Genomic DNA, 14,376 nt, shown 5'->3' on the forward strand with positions numbered 1-14,376 from the left:
AAAATGAGCACAATTTAGCACGGCAAATGTTTTTCACGTAATAAGCTGTAGAACTCCTTTCTGTACGGACATTCGATAACTGTAGTAATGTAGAAAAGAAGGAAAAAAACTGATAAACTACATAAAAACATGGTTTCTCCAAACAGATCCAGAATACTAAAGTAGCAATATTTGTATTGAGAACCATTGACTGTTCATCAGTTGTCGACCCATCAACATAACAATCTTATTTATGCAACAGAAAACAAACAGTGGCTATAACTGAGAAAAGATCTAGTTTCTTGGCAGTTACCAAAGGAGTACAACAGGGCTCCGTACTTGGACCTTTTCTTTTTTGTGGTCTACATAAATGATTTTCCTTCTTCATTACCTCGTGGCACAGCGCTGTATGCAGATGATTCAACGCTGATCACTTAAGGAAACAACTTGGATGAATTACAGAATAATCTAACAATTGCAATGGACAGAGGCACCAGCTGGTTTCAGGCAAATTCATTACACATAAGAAATAATAAGACAGAAGATATTGTATTTAATTTGAATGCCCCAAAACATGAAAACAAATCTGTAAAACTACTAGGGTTCCATATCGACCAAAATCTTTACTGGGAAACTCACACAGGTATGCTGTGCAAAAGACTTTCACGTGTAATCTTCTTGTTACACAAACTGAGAGGTTGTGTTAGTAGAACACTCCTGCTATATGCATACTTTGACTTCTTGCCATGTGTGATAGCCGTACGGTCTTGGGCGTCTTGTCACGGTTCGCGCGGCCTTCCCCCCCCCCCCCCCCCTTCGTCGGAGGTTCGAGCGAGTCCTCCATCGGGCACAAGCCTAATTTCAAACAGTGTTTAAATGGCAAAAAAGCAAAAAATGTGTTCAATGTGTGTGAAATCTTATGGGACTTAACTGCTAAGGTCATCAGTCCCTAAGCTTACCCACTACTTAACCCAAATTATCCTAAGGACAAACACACACATCCACGCCCGAGGGAGGACTCGAACCTCCGCCGGGATCAGACGCACAGTCCATGACTGCTGCGCCTTAGACCGCTCGGCTAATCCTGCACGGCACAAAAAAAGCAATCAGATGCCTTATAGGACTACCACCCAGGCAGCATTTTAAAGAATATAAAGACAGTCCCTGGCTTGTATATTTATAGTTGCCTGAGTATGCCAAAGAAAATTAAAATGACTTTGGCCTTAGGATGGCAATGCATTCACATAATACAAGAAATTGACATACAATTGACATCCCGTTTGCCAGACTACCAAAGTTTCACTGCAGTTATTAGTATCTAGCATCCACATTTTTTAACAAATTACCCAGAAGTGCACATTCTATGCCCATGGATAAATTTTAAGTAGAAGTAGCAAAATTGATAAAAAGTAAATTATTTTATACAGTTCAAGAATTTCAAGAGAGTGCAATTAAAGATATTGAATTTTGAAGGTACATTTTGTGAAAGGAATATATATTACAAAATTAGACATACGATATAATACAAGCAATTTGTCTTGTCAAGTATATGTGTATATAGATGTATACAATGTATCTGTAACTTTTATTATATGACACTGATTACGTGTAAAATGTTTAAAGGTGAATAAATATGAAATATGAAAAATATAGATGGGCTCAGGGAGCGGAGCAAGAAGCACTAGGCTGCCTTAGGAAGAGGAGAGGAACGATTGAATACTTCTCACATCGTGGTCAGTGGTACCGATGATTCTCCTGTGGTAGAAAAGACACGAGGAAGTAACAAGGTTTCCAAAAAGTTCATTATAGACATGTTCATCTTCAAATACTTCCTCATTCCATATGTCATAGAAAGTCTCAATTAACTTATCAACACATAATCTGTGTGACTACGTGCAGTAGCAAATGAAAGAGAAGGAAATATAGCATGAGAATGTTTTAGGCAAGGTGAAAAAGCGCCAGCACAGCTCCAGCGAAAATTTGGCCGATCAATTTGTTACGCGTGGGATGCAGAGGGTAAGTTATCTGGTTTTGCTTGGAGCGGGAATGTGAGAGGGGAAAATGCTGACGCCGGCGCCAGCAACGTGCGGTTTCGCTTGCCTCGTACAGTCGTACCAGCCGGCAGCTATCGAATTAATTTCACGCAGATGTAACATGCATTCTGGAAACCGAATTATAAAATCCTTCATCTTGACATGCGGTACTTACCTGTAGAAAAGAAAAAGAAATTAAATTGAGAGTATTGTAATGCAATGCATCACAACAAAAATAACACTGATGCTGGCAGTAATCCGAGAAAAAAAACATTCGACAAGAAGCAGTTCTTTGGGGTTTATATCAGTTCGCGCGGTGACTCGCCATTGTTAACCTGCAATCTGCTTGTTTTATGTAGCCAATCCGCCGACTGCGAAAAAGTGCAGTTGTAAATTTACGCAAGACTTGCAAATAGAGTTCTCATGTTTAAAGAAGTGTTCAGCACCTTCTGAAGCACGGTTTAATATATGCAAAGGGATGTTTTCCCCGTTGTTCACAGCAGCCAATACGGTATACAGTACAACGGCATTTAACATCTGATAAGCGTAAAAACGCGATGATCGTTGCAAGTACATCGTCATCACTGTCTGCTTACTTCTGTCAAGAAATATACGGCGATCAAGAACTTGCAAGAGCCTATATTATCCCTTCCTTTCTGTCGTTATTAATTATTATTATTAAGTGAAACGCAAGAAAGGGATAATATAAGAAATATATATGTATTGATTCGTAGGTGGCCAAAGATAAATATTAAATGATGTTTCAAATGAGCGCCAGGCTCTCTACAAATTATTTCAAATGCTTTCGGTGAAACGTAATGCAGGCTAAGTTCATTGACCTAGAATAAATCGTATCTTTGAAAGTATGCATTTTTTTGACGAAATAAAATTGGTGAAGCTTTGCATTTTAGTTAATTGAATAACTTGAAATGATTCTTTCTGCTCCGGCTGCGGTGATATGTCACACAAAAAACTAAATTTAAATACCCCGCGTAATGGCGGCGAATTGCTGCCAGTCAAAGATCACCGCTGCTCGCTTCGCAAAGACTGAAAAAATGCTAAATAACTTCTTGCAATTATTAATTCAGGAATAAGTGTTTGCATGGGTTCTTTAAGTAACACAATGCACTCACTTTTTGTAAATATATTTCCACTAAGCACAGAATACAAACTTGAATGATCTGCCTCGAAGTGATTTTAAATATCTTTTTTCTCTTATATTTAATGACAATGATAAGAATGTTAGTTTCGAGAACGTTATGCACTACGATCTCATCTAACATAAACAGTGTCTTTTTATTACATTGCAATCGATATAGTCTTTCTTTGAAGCTAATTTAATGCATTTTCATAATTAATTTGTCGTTATGTCCATATAATATTACTCAGAGTCCTTTTATTATTTACTTCAAATATATCGGCTTGAATATTTCAAAAGGGACACTATAAGCCGAAGAAAGTTTGAGGGACATCCACGCGGTGAGTCACAGAGTTTTAGAACCACGGAGTGCACTTCTAAATTAATTCAAAAAGTATTTGAAAAGAAGTTTCGCTGCAGGAAAACTAAGTGAGAGGTAACTGCAAAGGGTGTATTGCGCTGTATTCTTTAGACGGCCTGAAGGCAGAACTTAATGACATTCCGTTCACCTGCATATGCGCAGATGTTTCAAATCATAAAGACGTCAACATATTTTCAATGGTAGTATGGTATTTCCATCCTACAACTGGAATTAAAGCAAGAATATTAGATATCCTGAATTTACCATGTGAAACTGCAGTCGTTGTCCTTGGAAAGCACGATCTTAAAGAGAAAGTGACTGGGATTTGTTGTGCTGATAATACCAACACAAATTCTGGTGGAATTTAACGTGAAGGACAATGTAACGTTTTCTTCAAACTTCCAGAGGGCTTAGGATGAAAAATAGTTGGTGTGGAATGCACACAACGCCATACCTACATCAGCGGATTTGTAGCCAGTGGACGTCGAATATATTGTTACGACGCTGTATCCATACTTCTGTACATACCCACTGCGTGTAGACGCTCTCAGAGATTTTTGCGAAGAGGCAGAGATGCAGTACAAAGAAATTTTGGGATATAGTAAACACGATGGCCTGCAATTTTGAATGCAACTGACAGAATCTCGCAAATACATGTACCATTGAAAGCTTACTTTTATCGCAAGAAAAATGTCCATCTGTACTGAATGCTGTGGCTAAAATTCGCAGGTTCCACGAAAGTGACGGAAGGAGACAAAATTAGCTTTACGGCTTTTGTGGCTCTGAAAAGCAGTTGCGCAAGTTGCTTAGAAAACAACTGTATTCCTCAACAACAGTTAATGGTGCATATGCCTACGATGGCAACGCCGACAACAGCAGAAGGTAACTTATTCGACGAAGTCACCTACGTCTCAAATTACGTGAACCACGATGATCTGAAGAGATGGGAAGAGATGAAGAGCAGTACGGAGTAACGGTGGTTAGAGGTGCTCGAAAAACTTAATGAATGCGAAAACCTAACAAAAACTGTCTTACCATCGTCCAGTACCTACTCTGTTTACTTGGGACGACCGCATCTACCGAACGAGTATTTTTGTTGATGAACGTCATTTGGACATCGTAAAAATCGCGACTTAAAGTTGAAAAGCCACGTGCAATGCTGAATGTAAAATTTAATATGGAAGCTTGTGAAAATTTTTATGAAATTCTATATCAAAACCCAGTTAATAACAAAAACGAATTTAAAAATAAATGAACACATTAGTAACTTGCGTTTCGTTTCTAAATTCAGCACAACACAGATACTCAGTCACTTATCCTCAATCCCCTCTCACATCTACAAAATGTCCCGAATTGAGTTTTTGTAAAGTCGGCCGTTTTACTCCTACTACATCAATCAGTTTTGCTAACGTCGGAGGCTGCGCTGTAAATCGTCGAATTATTTATCTCTCAATTGCGGCAAATCAAAATTCCGAACATTTTAACAAATTTTAAAATTTCTTCTATCTATATCCGAATCCCGCTCCAGCTACTTCCGGGTCTGGGTGCTGACGAGTCCTCTCCATTTGGCTCGGTCCTCCCACCACTTTTCTTCCTCCACTTGCTACCAGGTCACACCTCTCCTTTCAACAGATATTCTCACTCCCATTTTCCACCGTGTTCTTGGGCGCCCTCTAGGTCTTTTCCCATCCATCTTTAGTTCTTCCATAATTCTGGGGAGTCTCTGCCCATGCATCCTCTTAACATGCCCATACCATCTTAATCTCTTTGTTTCAATTTCTTCTCTCATAATTTCTTGTTTGAGGTCCTTTCTAATTTCTACATTCCTTATTCTGTCCATTCTTGTTTTTCCCTTAACTGCTCTGAGAAATTTCATTTCCCCTGCTTGTAGTCTGCTCCAGTCCCTTTCTGTCATTGTCCATGTTTCTCCACCATAGGTGACAATAGGGATGTAATAATTCTTATACATAAGGAGTTTTGCTCTTTCTGAAACTTCATTATTCCAAATCAGATGTTTTATTGTTTGGTAGAAATTGCCGCCCTTCTGTAACCTCCTATTAATTTAGTTAGTTATTCTTCCTAGATATTTCACTCCCTAAATAAGTGAAACTCTCTACCACTTTGAGGGGTTCTCCATTCAAGGTAATATTTCCGTTGATTCCTTTCTCTCTTCCAAATACTATTACCTCACTCTTATCTTTATTTATTTTTAATCCATACCTTTTCATTATTTCCTTCCACGCATCAAGCTGTAACTGTACATCTACCTCTTTATCACCCCATATTACGATATCATCTGCAAAAATCATCTTTTTGTCTTTTTCTTTTACTATATCTTTAACTACCCTATTCATTCCCTCCATCACAACATTAAAAAGCGCAGGAGATAGAATACTTCCTTGCTTAAGTCCTTGTCTTATTTCGAAGTATTCAGAGTTCCCCAATGGTGTTTTAATTCTACAATTGTGGCCTCTGTACATTGTCTTTATAACATTAATGTATCCATCTTCTATATCTATCTTCTTCAGTTCTTCCCAGAGTCTTTCCCTGTCAACTGAGTCATATGCCTTTTCTATGTCTATAAAAACCATTATCACCCTTTTGTTATACTCCCAACATGTTTCCATCAGTTGACGGATAGAAAATATCAGGTCGATCGTGCTCCTTCCTTTCCTAAACCCATGCTGTTCTTCACTCAGCTTCTTTTCTATCTTTTCACTTATTCGATTTAGTAAAATTTCTTACTGACGCAAATTTCAGAGCTCAAAAAGAGAACACTTCCAGAACCATGTGGACGTACGGTATATAGCCCTATCATGATCACCTACAAATACAGTGTATTGTTTCTACTACGGTACATGGTTTACGAGCAATAAGTAAAATTTAGTTATTCATATCCTTCCCTTTGTTGAAGTTTTAATGACCAGTAGTGCAACTAATCCCATCATCGGCCACAAGTGATTTAGTGCGATCGTGGAAAACAGAATCTCGATAGCCAAGCAGAAATTTGAAACTGATCCTCCAGTGCCATAACCACTGTTTGCATACTGTCTCAATTTATAAAGTGGATCGAAAAGACGAACGAATCGCAGAAAGTTTACAAATACCAAACAAATTAACCTCACATAGTAGAGGAACATTAGAGAAACATTACGAAGTGCTCAACAAATTAACATTCATTTTCTGAACAGGGTTGCCTGTTGAGAATCCTTTATGACTGTGTATTGTGTCTAAACATGCATGCATATAAATAGTTTGTTCATTAACAACAATGAGTTTTCTGAAGTATGCTGGTGCGAATGGTTTTTTCCACGAAGTGTAAGTACAATACGTCAACAGTCATTAGCGTACAAATATTTGTCTCTAAATAATCAGTTGATGTATATAAACATATGGATCCAGTCATTTGTGTTTTCCCGGTCCACGATGCACTTAATTGGATTTTACCTATATTATCTTGTGAGATCCTCAAATTTAATGTATTGCAATTTCAAACACTGATATTTTCTGTATAATTGCGAGTAGTACATGTGAGACTTGTCTTCACGGAGGTCACATGCTATTTTTCAAAATCGTTCTCACATCATACGCATTAGTTTCTGTAAAACTCGACAGTGAAGAGGAACGTTGAACTGACGTTTAATTGGCGTATGCTTCGAGTGTTTAATAACTGCTAAAAGCTAGGCTGCAAAATAAATGTTCTATTACTTTAGTTGCATCCTCTGCCTTTGTGTTCGCTACTGTTGAAGTAACGATAAATATCTTCTTTTATTCCGTATATTATTTGCAGAAGTTCTTGCATGAAAACTTTTTCAGCGTTACGGTTCTTTTTTTTTTTTCAGAGTGTCATTACTTCTTTGTGACTTTGCACTGAAATAATCGGTCTCCGCCGTACGGAAGTCGATGTTCTGCCAGTGGGAGTGTGTAAATTCTACCAGTGGTGGAGGCTCTCGCGCGCCATCTCTCGGCAACGTACTGCAACTTACAATGTCCGCGCAGAGGTATTGTCTGCTTGTGCTGCCAGCTATTGGCAGAAGGGATAACCTCAACCTCGTGTAGATAATTTAAAGAGAAAGAGTTCGTGACTCGAATCATAGCCAACGACGAATTCCGTTCGTTGTCGGAAAGTAGTATCAATGGGACATAAATATATATTTGCAGCGGTACGCACGGTAGTTGTATTTTCCAGTGTGGGGGATAATCTGTTACTTACACATACATTCTATACATACACATTTTGTTACATACACATACATACACTCTGTTACTTACACACTCAGTCGGGAAAGCAGTACCAATGGGACATAAATATATATTTGCAGCGGTAACCTATCAGACTTGTGTTTTCCAATGTGGGGTCTTATCTGTTACTTACACATAAGACAATCATTCTGGCTACATCTCGATTCGCCACGATAACTTAACGCTGTCACTAGTGCTGCCAGAAGCGGAGAAAATCGGCAGTATCTGAAATATGGTCGTTTGCCTTCGAGCTCTGCCAACGTCAAGCTGCCTCTACACACATAGTATTACGAAAAGCTTGTGTCCTCTAGGAAGTAACTTCTCTAGCACTTGCTGAGATGTTTACATTAGAACAAAAATTTCTCAAGTTTACTTCTTCAAGTCACTGGAGCAAGTTTCTGTCAGAAACTTCCTCCAAGTACCTGTAGCAGAAGTGTAGTAATTCTTAAAAACCAGAGCAGTCGTCACTATTATTGCATTATGAATAAAAATCGCGACAAAACACAAAAAGAATTAACTAAAATCAGAGGACTTCACTTAGATTAAAAACTTTGAGGATGTTTAATGCAAATTTCGAACTTCTCTTGTCTATTGTAATATCAAATATTCGATAACAGGAAAAAATGCGGTGCGGTATCTCATCAAAAGGCTGCCATTTTAATTACTCTACGATTTTTGCAAGCAGTATTTATAATTTTTGTCACAAATGTAACGCATTTACGTACACGGCAAAATCAAAAAAAAAATCAGCTAAAATAGTTTAAAGATATCTGTACTGCCACTCTACTTTCCGTTTTGGTGAAACAAACTGATGGCAAGGTGCAAGAAATTAGAATGAATTTTCAGCGTGCAGCGTGGTGTGTGCTGATTTGAAACTTCTTGACAAATTAAAACTGTGTGTCGAATGTGGACTCGAAACTAGGAACACGGTCTGGGATACAGTTTGTCAGGGAGTCTTGTGCAAGAAATTTTTTCCACTAACTTGCACACTTCTTGAAGTCGACGAAACTAGAGGATGTCAACGGGAAGAGGAGGAGGGGGGAGGGGAGGGGTATGCAGATATGTTGGTGCCTAATATTCCACCCAATCCTGTGATTGTATGGATAATGCGCCATACCACAGCAGGAAGTTAGACAGAAAGCCTAATAAATGTGATTTGAGGATTACTATGTTAGTGGTTGCGAGTCATCAGTGAAGAAGGCTTAAACGTTATCTAAAATACAGGAAAACAAACCAGCAGTTAAAGCATACTTCGTGGATAGAAACGCATAGACCACAAGTAGTCGGTTCACAATTGCAGTCTAAACCCGACAGCATTGGCGTGAGCCAAAATAAAACAATTTCAAGGGGAAAAATATCATTAGTGACATACATAAAAAAAGTATTGCAGAATCTTGTTAATGCTACTTTCCTTCCAGTTGCAGCAAAGGACTGGCAAGAAAGTGCGACAGCTGGGGCAAGCGTATTGGACACAAGACAGAATAATGGAAATGGCCGTCGATGAATACCACAGCCCCAAGCGATGATGATGGTGATCTTTAATCGAACAAAATGACATTGGTCTATAGTGAACAATTCTTTCAGGCACAATTAATTACACTCTGTAAACATTACTGCTGTGCTGTGTTTAATAAACTCAATGTGTAAACAGATTCCAAAAATCAGTTTTTGACTTTGGAGTCGTAGTGTCATAAGTTGTACATTCATCATTCATTTTTCACTGTTTTCGATAAATAATACGTTAAGTTTTAGGTAAAATTCTCGAGCAAGAATGTATCAACAAATTATGTGATTTCCCAACCGACTGAAGTGTCACATAGCGTGCAATATTTGTGAGTGTCGCCACGGATTTCGTGTAAGCACAAAACGCGGGTAGTTGTGTCAGCAGCCGACGCTGCCTTCCCCTTGGGGAGGGGGGGGGGGGATAGGGAGAGGGCCCTTCCCGACAGAAACCGCGCCAATAACTAACTTATCATGGACAAACAGTACCAACAGAATTAGTTTTAATAATTTGGTACAAAAAGAGGAATGCATCTGGTGGTAATAAAAGCCAACTAAAGTAGTTGCCTGTAGGAGTATAGTTGTCATTTTCAAACCAACAGCGAAGAAATTAGAAAGAATTCGTGTCGTTGGAAGATGCTACTTTCGAAAAGATAAAAGTAAACTATAAACCTTGATATGTATTTGACAAATGAAAAAATAGCAATCAGCAGGAAATTAAAAGTATGAAAATTCACTAATTATTAATTCACTGTGTTCTGTCAATTGCATCTGTAAGGAAATCTTTCAGGGATATGGATCAATTCAGTTTATACACTAACCATCTCATACGATTTAATCAATGCACTGTATTAACATTTAGCTGTTACTATAGTAGTTAATAACATTTTTAATCTTGTAAATTTGAAAGAAATGTGTTATTAAAAACTGCTATACACTCAGTTTGCATTTGCAGTGTAATTTTTATTTGAGAAACTGAAATTCTTCGAAAAAGATAGTTACCCACACACATATTAGATGTTAGCTGCTATCTTATTTTAATATTTATCTGATTATAGTGATATTTTTAAATGGAAATAGATACCTACATCTTAAAAAAGAATGAACACAGTTGCTTCTCATGCAGCTAACACAAATATTCACCACTGAATCTTGTAATCAATAGAGCCCGGAATTTCATGCACTATTAGTTGGTAAAACATGCATGCATTCATGATCATACCATTAAAGTTGCACAATGAGGCGGCAAAACAATAAAAACATGTGGTATCAAAGTTCAGTTCTATATTCATTGTTATTTTCTACTAAAAGAGGACACAACAACCAATTTCTCCAAATTTTCTTCACTTGGGTTTATACATTTGTCAGACAGAACATTAATGTACATAGAAAATTACCTTTCCACGTCAGAAGAAGTGACAAGAACATATTTACGTGAAAAAATATCGGACAATTGCAGAACAAGTAGGAAGTTCTTTACAAAATATTTTTTGCCTTCATAAGCCTTAGATCAAGATTTGATCCGATAATTTTATTTATCTTATGTTGCAGCACCACGGGATGAGTGCAAAGATTTTTCAACCTCTTCAGTAACTGCCAAAAATTCCATCAGTTACCTTTGGTTTCCAACTTTGTTATTGGCGCAGGCAAACTCGCAGACTGTTATTATGTAAATCACGTCATGTTACAAATGTGTTTACTTGAATTTCACCATAGTCGGGTAAAAAATACGTAAAAATGAATTTCTTGATTCGTTTTAAACATGAATTTAAACACTTTTAATAAAACCACACAGCCGCGCGGGGTCGCCGCGTTGTCTGAGGGGTTTTGTTACGGTCCGTGCGGCTCCCCCGGTCGGAGGTTCGAGTCCTCCCTCGGGCATGGGGGTGTGTGAGTCACCCTTAACCTAAGTTAGTTTAAGTTACAATAAGTAGTGTGTAAGCGTAGGGACCGATGACCTCAGCAGTTTGGTCCCATAAGACCCTACCACAAATTTCCAAATTTTTACTTCCGCACACGGGGCCGGTTTAACCCTCACAATACCGAAGAGCGGGAGGGAGGGGCTGTGCTTCGCACCCAACTTGTGAAACTATTGTGATTTAGTCATTTAGTCAGGTACGCTATATTTTAAAAAATTTGAAAAAAAATTATTTTCTACAATTAATCCTTCTCCCTGATTCCATAGATGTTTTAAATTTTTCTGTTAGACTGAATCCAAAATTTTAAATTTAGGTAGTAGTTAATCGTCATACTATTTTCTGGTTCAGGATCTTACTTCCACTTTAGTATCTGAAATAAAAGTTTCCAGCTATGTCGTATGTTCTTTGTAGCATGGTTTGGAAACGGATACAGGCGTCAAGAAATAAAAAAGATCCTTCTCTATACAACTTATAACGGAGCTACAGCCATTCATTTCAATTATAAAACAAGTTGCGGACTTATTTCCCAACTGCAGCATGCCGCAAGTTCATACATCAGTATCTCTTTAATAAGTATGTTGTGAGTAAAAGTCAACAACGGTTAATGAAATTTGCATTTTTAAATTTTTGTCAGTGTGGGCATAAAGTACCCTCCTTAGTAGTGGGAGTTACTGAAAGTGTGTTTATTATGCTGCTAACATTGCGCTAAGAGATATTTTCATGTTCTGAATCCTAATAACGTAACAATACCTCTCTAAAAATATTGTTCTTAACATACGTCAACAACAATTAACGAATTTATTTTTTTATTGTGTTTTGAGTGGGCATAAACTACACCCTCCCCCGCCCCCTCCCCCCTTGGTATTCCATGTTATGAACAATGCGTCGGTATCGCTTGGGTTAATGCTACCGCAAAAACCGCGGTCGACAGGGCCTTTAGTCTGACTAGGTCCTGGAATGATCCCTGTCAAATTTTGACCTTATTTGACGAACAGTCTGTTTTATTGCTGAAAGAAAAAAGTTCTTCAAATTTTAGGAGTTAATTGGTTGCATTCACACAAGCCCCGTACGCGAGAGCACCATCATTGATGATTCTACTTTTCCTTGAATCGGAGGGTTTTGATGAATACAGCCGCAGTTCTTCAGGTGAACCTCGACAATACAGATTTCCTATTCTCTCCCAGTCAGCCGCCAGCTTGAAGACGTCCATTAATGACGTGAGTGGTCTTCTTTAAAATCTGGATCCTCCTCGATGAAATTTGGTAAGATGTGGTCGGAACCTGAGGTTTACCCCATAGTCGGTTAGAAATACGTAAAAATGAATTTCTTTATTCGTTTTAAACATGAATTTATACAGTTTTAATAAAACCATGTTTTATTTATAATGTGTACTAAACAGTGTTTCTAACACTTGACTGAAAATACTTTATTTTAAGCACGGCAGCCCTACGTGGTATTCAGATGGCCAAAACAGAGTCAGATGGCCAAAACAGAGACAAGCGGACAATAAGGCTTCAAAGAAATCGTATTAACGGATCCCTAAGAAATTGTTCTTTTACTTTTGTATTACAAGGAATGCCCAGAAATGTTGCGATAAATTTTGAAAGTTTGTAGAGGACATCTTGAGGAACACATCAAGGATAGGAACTCACGTCTGGAAACGTCATCCACCAACGTTACAGAGTATATACTTGTACGGATATGGTGTCTGCTCTTTCGGACATGTCCGAAAGAACAGACACCATTTATGACCTGCAGCCGTCTAGAACGAAATTAGAATTATATATTAATACGTTCAGATGCTGATGGGCTTTGATATACAGGGTGAGTTACCTAACGTTACCGCTGGATGTATTTCGTAAACCACATCAAATACTGACGAACCGATTCCACAGACCGAACGTGAGGAGAGGGGCTAGTGCAATTGTTTAATACAAACCATTCAAAAATGCACGGAAGTATGTTTTTTAACAGAAACCTACGTTTTTTTTAATGGAACCACGTTTTGTTAGCACATCTGAACATATAAACAAATACGTAATCAGTGCCGTTTGTTGCATTGTAAAATGTTAATTACATCCGGAGATATTGTAACCTAAAGTTGACCCCTGAACCTCCGACGTTCAGTTGCGTGTTGTAACAAACACGGGCCACGGTCGGCGAGCAGCATCTGCAGGGACATGTTTACGATGATGACCGTGTATATGAGTGTGGCTGTAGTGCACTGTTGTGGTTTGGTCTAGCTGTCGCAGTGTCCGCATGTAGCGCTTGCTACTATTGTTATTCTGCATTCGTCTCCTCACGCAGACCAACTGTAGTACACCGTGTTACCAGACGTCTGTGATAGTGTAGTGTTGCAGGAACTGTGACCACGGTGTATTCGAACTCTGAAAAGTCGGAGATGATACTCATCTATGGCGAGTGTCGATGAAATGCAGCTGAAGCCTGCAGGGTGTATGCAGAACGGTACCCGGACAGAGAGCATCCAACGTGCCGCACATTGCAAAACATCTACCGCCAACTGTATGCAACAGGTATGGTCGTAGCACGCAAACGGGTCCGTAACAGGCCCGTCACAAGGGGAAGCGGGTGCAGTTGGTGTGTTAGCTGCTGTTGCCATGAACCCACACATGAGTACACGGGACACTGCGAGAGCCGGTGGACTGAGTCAAAGTAGTGTCATGCGCATATTTCATCGTCACGGCTTTCACCCGTATCATGTGTCGCTACATCAGCAATTACATGGTGATGACTTTAATCATCGAGTGCAATTCTGTCAATGGGCATTAACAGAGAATGCGTTGCAGTTCTACCTGTTTACCGATGAAGCGGGTTTCACAAACCACGGGGCAGTAAATCTACGGAACATGCATTACTGGTCCGTGGACAATCCTCGCTGGCTCAGACAGGTAGAGCGACAGCGACCGTGGACTGTAAATGTGTGGTGCGGAATCATTGGCGACCACCTCATTGGTCCTCATTTCATTCAGGGGCCCAAACAGCTGCAACATACATCGCGTTTCTACAGAATGATCTGCCAACGTTGCTCTAAAATGTCCCACTGGAAACGCGTCGATATATGTGGTATCAGCATGATGGTGCACCTGCACATTCCGCAATTAACACTAGGATGACCCTTGACAGGATGTTCGACGGGCGTTTCATAGGACGTGAAGGACGCATAAATTGGCCAGCCCGTTCTCC

The sequence above is a fragment of the Schistocerca nitens genome, chromosome 6 (assembly GCF_023898315.1).
Source record: "Schistocerca nitens isolate TAMUIC-IGC-003100 chromosome 6, iqSchNite1.1, whole genome shotgun sequence".
NCBI classification, from domain to species: domain Eukaryota; kingdom Metazoa; phylum Arthropoda; class Insecta; order Orthoptera; family Acrididae; genus Schistocerca; species Schistocerca nitens.